Source organism: Episyrphus balteatus, chromosome 4 (genome assembly GCF_945859705.1).
Source record: "Episyrphus balteatus chromosome 4, idEpiBalt1.1, whole genome shotgun sequence".
Lineage (NCBI taxonomy): Eukaryota > Metazoa > Arthropoda > Insecta > Diptera > Syrphidae > Episyrphus > Episyrphus balteatus.
Window position 1 is genome coordinate 33,353,779 of NC_079137.1, and position 6,358 is coordinate 33,360,136.

Here is a 6,358-nt window from a genome sequence, read left to right on the forward strand (position 1 = left end):
GAAACACACGTTAGGTTTACATATCAAATCTAACCTTTTTTCAGGTAACTTTAACATATTATGTAGGTAATTAAAAAATCCAAAAAAATAACGTTTTTAAGCGAACTAAGTTTGATAAAAAGACAATTGGATTTATATTTTCCCGAATATTTTCAAAAATAAAATCTGTCAGGTGAACTAAGCATTACTAAGCGAACTGCAATGTCAGAATTGCCAATATGAGCTTTGTAGTGTAAAATATTGAAATGTGGCATATTACCCAATTATTAAAACGTTTTTGTACAAATATTTGAATCAAAATTAGAGCCATTTTTGAGAAAATGATTGTTATCTCGAGTTCGATTTTTGTACCAATCCTTAACTTGCCATATTTAGGTATGAAATATATTTGTCGCGTGTTAAAAACGAGTGTTTTGTAGTTCACTTGGATAGGTCCTCATCTAGGACAAAAGTCTTAAAATAAAAAAAAAAAAAAAAAAATTTAATTTAATCTTGAGGTTGTTTTAAGTTGAGATACGAACAAATTTCCAAATCATTTCATTACAATTTATGTTTTTCGGTGAAACTTAAAAGCCTATAGTCGTCAAAAACTTAGAGCCTTTTTCAGAAGAAAAATACGTAGACATAAAAAATGCAACAATTTGAAACTATGATATAGTTCCATAACATCCATAACAAAAAAAAGCTAAAAATCAGATTGTCATTGTCGAGTAAAAATTTAGCTTTATACTTTGCATAAATAAGTAATTCGTACGAAAATATGGGGACTGGTTACACTGGTCGGCAACGGATATAGAGCAAGAACCAAACCCTACTTTTCGAGAGGAATTTTGTGTGCTGAGTCCGAATCTGAAGTCAAAATTAAACTGGCACGTCACGTTTTTGAAATAATTGAATATTAATAGGTCAAAAACGCGTTTTTTTGGGTACATTTGACATCGAATTACATCACCGTTAATTTTTTTTTTTTGTAAAACTACGTATACACTCTCAAAACGCCATATTAACACGTCCTAAAGGTATTTATATTTTTTCAAAATTATTTTTTTTCTCAAAGATATTGAAAAAAGAAATTTATGATAGATACATATCTCAAAATCTTGATTATTTTTTTCAAAGTAATGAATGGTTTTTTGAATCAAATTCCATCTTGCGTCTTCTGATTTCGACTTATAAAGAGCAACATATTACGGAAAATATATATTTTTGACTAAACATAAAAAAAAACTCAATTATAAAAATTAGTTTTTGAAGCTTTATAGCGAAAATAGTGATGAGTATAGCTCAAAAACTAGAAGTTATAGAAAAAATCTGTAAACAGTTTTGAATTCAGCACATTAAAGTCAATCAAAATCACCTTATAAAGTTCTTGCTCCCGACTTTTTTTTTAGTTTTTTGCCGACCAGTGTTATTATTGATCTACCCTTTAGTACCACTATCGCCCTATAGTACCACTATCGCAAATAAAAATGAAGTTGATTGGAATTATAATTCCATTTTTAGGGACTGACTTAAAAGATGGTGTTTTTCAGGTACTTGAAACCTTTTGTTGAGTCCAAAAATAAATAAAACACATAACACGAAAAGTTTGAATTTTTGTAATTTATTTTGACTCCGAACGATGGTTCAGATTCATGTTTTCTATTCAAAGTAGGTATAAATCGATACTAAATTTTTAAGAAAGTGGACTTTAGATTACTTCAAAGTACTAAACAATAGTAGTAAAAGTTAATAAAAAAGAAAGAGTACCTATCCAATTTTATTAAAAATAAAATTGTATTCAAAGAATAAAAAGTATTAAAAATAAATATTATTGAAAAAAGGTCGAAATGAGATTGAACACCTTTTCCGACATGGATGACTATTAAATGTGTGTCGGTCCAGATCTTTAAGAGCTGAAGTGATTGCGAAGGAAGGCTTGTCCCTTTCGTTGGCGAGAAAAAATCTGCTATTTAGTGGCTCTAGGTATTTAATCTGGATGGAAACTCCTAACATAACACTGTAAACTCGATTTTAATGGTTTTATCTTTTCTGTTGTAACTATCTATTCTGTGTGTAACTTTATCGAAATAATAGAATTAGAAGCTTTTCGGTTTGTATCAGTACATTTCTTGTTTCACATCACTGTATACAAACAAACATCTATAAAGAAATGACATAGAGTCAGCTGTTGCTTTGGCTTTGGGGGTACTTTTCTGCAAGCACAACAGATCCCCGCATGGCAGCAGTATATGTGTATACAATGGGGGGTAGTTCAATCTACAATATTTGTATATTTCCATAGCATGCCATTACGAAACTTTTATGTGATTCGATTTTCCTCTTCTATGAGTATCTCTATCTATATACGAATCCATCCATGCGCTTTCGCAGCAACTTTTTGTTCTTTGGCTTTTCGAAAAGCAAAAGGTATAGCATGTACGACATCGGGTGGCGGAAGAAGAACTACAAAACTAAGTAAAAAAAAGTAATATTTTTAGGAGAGCATGAGCACTCAGCACCCGCAGACATGCGAACTTCTTCTCACGACTCACGAGATTGATAGAAAAAAATTAAAAAAAAAAAAAACTACATGGCAAGTGATTAGTAGATACAATACAATTTGATGTGTTCAGGATACTCTTTTCCACCACGCAAGGATACCGTCTTTTGTCCCAATCAATGCATGTAGACGACACGATGAGCACCACACCGACCGTCACGACATCATGCACAGCAGCATATAGCTAGCACACAGGAGGAAAAGTGTTGTTTGCTCTATGGCACTCCAGCTATCCTGAATAGACTACGAAATTGCTCAATAGTCCATCATTTGTGGTATCAATTGTCACATTAAGGACTCCGTATCTGCCATAGTTTTGGTGCTAGGGATTAAATTGAATTCGTTTTCCTACAATTACATTAGATATCTATGTGTGTGTGTGTGTTTGTTTATTTGTGTATATTTACAGTAGACGGCAAAGAGAGAATAAACTTTTCAAGAGCAATTTATTGCAGCTTATGAGGCCGAATGAGGCCGGGTTTATTATTTTGACGATGTGCAGACTAACTTTGCCCTATTAGGTGATAATTATCCTAATGACAATAAAAAACAATTTTACTAATTATATCTTTTTTTGATGTTGGTGTGAATTAAAAATAAATGCCTGCGTTAAAAATATGAACTCGAAGTAATTTTGAATATTTTTGTAAATCTCATAAAAATGTGGTGTATGAATAAATTTTATGACAAAGGCATACCGTGTGTATAGGTACTCCAGGGGTATTTTACAGGTGGTGCCTTTTGTCATTTGATAAGAATTAAACACCCATTAGAGCTGCTTTCTTAACTGAGCTACTTGAGAGACGTTATGATTTATGAGGTATTAAGAACATCCGGAAAGTGAAAATGAGGATAAGCCCAAAAAGATTTATGTTAAGTCCGAGGCTAATGAAAGGAAAAAGCAAAACATTTTTAATCTTATGATTTGCAAAAGTTTTTGGTAATTAAGAATTTTGGTTGAAAGAATTTTAAGCAAACATTTTTGAGTTAATTGGAGATTATATTGTTAAGAATTTTTGTTTTTTTTTTTTTCAACTCAAGGAGTTGATTGAGATGGATCGGGTGTTGGATGTCAGATTTAATTGGATTCCAAAGTTTAAATTCAAATAAATTCAAAAACTAAGAAAGGGAAAATCATAATGAGGTATTGAATTTAGTTTATTTATTTTGTTAAATTCAACGGTAGGTAGTAGATTAGGTGCCTTTGTACATAATTTCGTATTTACTAAATTAAAATTATTGAGTTAACCCTTTCAAACCCAAACAACTAAGAAATATGAATAGAAAAAAATAGTTTTCCAAAGTAATAAATAGCAAAAATATTCTAATGTTACATGTAAGTAAAATGCACTGTTTATGACCACCAAAAAAGTCGGACAACTGAGAAAATAACTTTTTATAGAACAATAATGTATGGTAGATCCAAAGTTTTTGACTTGATAGCCTAGCTTCTTTTTTGGATCATAAATCCATAGTTATAATACTTACGGCCATATTATTCACTCTCGATTAAGTTTGGATTAAAGTAAATTTTAAATTCAATCACTTACATCTAAGTTTCATAAATCCAAGGATTTAATTTTTTTGTTCTTATTATTCAGTAAATTTTGTATAATTTGCATTTATCTTTCACAAAGTACTTGATAAAACAACTGAACACGACTGTGAAAATGAATTTTACATACGATAGTAAAATTGTCAAAATTATTGGTAATAAAAAAAAAAACCGAAAAAGCATTATAACAGCTCCTAAAGTACGTTTTTTTTTTTCTTTTAAATAGTTAGCACATTTTGGGCTGTATTGAATGTCTTTTTCAAAATGTTTATGTTTGTCGCCTCGAAATTGGATTTCCATATTTTCAATATTGTGAACATAGGTAAGTTCATTTATACCTTGTACCTACTTTTCTTTTAAACTGAAGTAGTTTAAGCTTATAATGATAAAGCTTTATCCGCTCGAACGGGAATCTGTTGCCTTGACTGTAAATGACTTATCTCAATATAAGTAATACTTTAATAAGCAGGTACTTAAGTTACCTTTCCTCCATAACATTCTTAAGGTTTTGCGGGCTAAAAGTCAATCCAATAACACATTTTAATCACCTAAAAAAAATTTGGGATTAGCATCTCCTAAACTTAGTTAAAGAAAGAAAAATTAAACAGATTTTTACCCTTCAAAAACTAAAGAATATTAAAAGTGATTCATATTTTCTACACTAGCGAAAAAAATTAAAGGATAAAAAAAAACTCCAAACTTTTTGAGGTTTTTCAAGTGAACGTATTTCCCTTAAAATTGGTTATACTGAAATTTTAAAACGACGATTTTAAAGCTCGAACTTTCAAGTTTTAAGAATTTAGAATTACGAATTTTTTCAAGGTAGGTACTTGTAGGAAAAAAGTTTTTCAAGTTTTTAGACAAAAAAAAAACCGGAAAAATTTCGAAAAAAAAATTTCTTTTCGGAGTGTATTGAATACTGTAAAAACATATTTTCGAAAATATTCCGTTTTTTTTTTGCTCTAAGAATTTGGAAAAAAAATCTACAAATTTTCGTTTCAATTTCTTTTTGTTTTATTCGCTCGATTATTTGCAAAAAATTAAAGTATTACAATTTTGACTTTAAATGATAATAATCGAAATGGTAACGGAGTTACGACTACCAGAGTTATGCGATAAAGTTACGCGCGTCAAAGTTACGCAAAACCGAAGTTACGAAAAACCGAAGTTATGAAAGACCAAAGCTATGAAACGATATTTTTGGGTTGGCAACCATTGAGATGAACGATATACGGGAGGAACGTACCAAAAAGCTAGAGCGTATAGGTTGAGTCAAGGCAAGAAAAAAATTGTATAGGACGGGGGTGTCTATTCCCTTCCGTTTAGCCGGGAGGGGGGATTTTCTAAAAAAAATGACTTAATTTGGATACAAAATTATTTAAAATCAAGCTAAAAACTATATCTTTTAATATGATTTTAAATATAGCTGATTTTAAATAGCTGCGTTCCTTTGGAAATATTTATCTACTGCTTAGTACTTAAAGCAGCTTTGAACTACTTTTTCAGTATAGCAAAAGTAGTTCAAAGTTGTTTTAAGTACTAAGCAGTAGATAAATATTTCCAAAGGAACGCAGCTAATATTGACTAGTTTTTGAAAAATTACTTTTCAAAATCAAAATTTTGAAAAAAAGTGAAAAAATAAATTTCGAACTTATTTCTTTCAAAATTTTAATTACATAATTTTATGTTTTTATTTTTTTTTAAACGAAAACTGGATCCAAAACGTCTTGTCGTTTTCGATAAATTAAAAAAAAAAACCAAAAATTTTTTTTTTTTCAAAAAAGCCATATATTTTTTTTGAAAATTGATTTTTCAAAAACTGTTCCATTAAACAGATTTATTTAAAAACACTATACAAGAACAAGTCTTTGGCCTTACAAAAAAGTACAGTACGATACTTTATCTCATTTACACGAATATTAAAATAATACTTTCAATAGTGTTTCAATATCCAAAGAAAAGCTTCAAATAAAAAGACAATCTTCTTTTCTTGAGTGAAAACTACCCTTCGCTAGAAAGAATTTAATTCAATTTAAGCCGACAACCTGTTTGAATGTCTGGTCGGTTTCATGTTGCCTGCTATCATTTGGATTAAAAAGAAATGCCTTTTTAATTTTCTTTTTTAAATGTTAACTGCCGTCGAAATGGGTCTTGTTCTCAATCTTATACCGATTAAATGGTACTTAACATAATCCCTTTCATTACCATTACTACTCGTATCTTCTACGTTTCGTCCTTGATAAAAGAATAAGACTCATAAA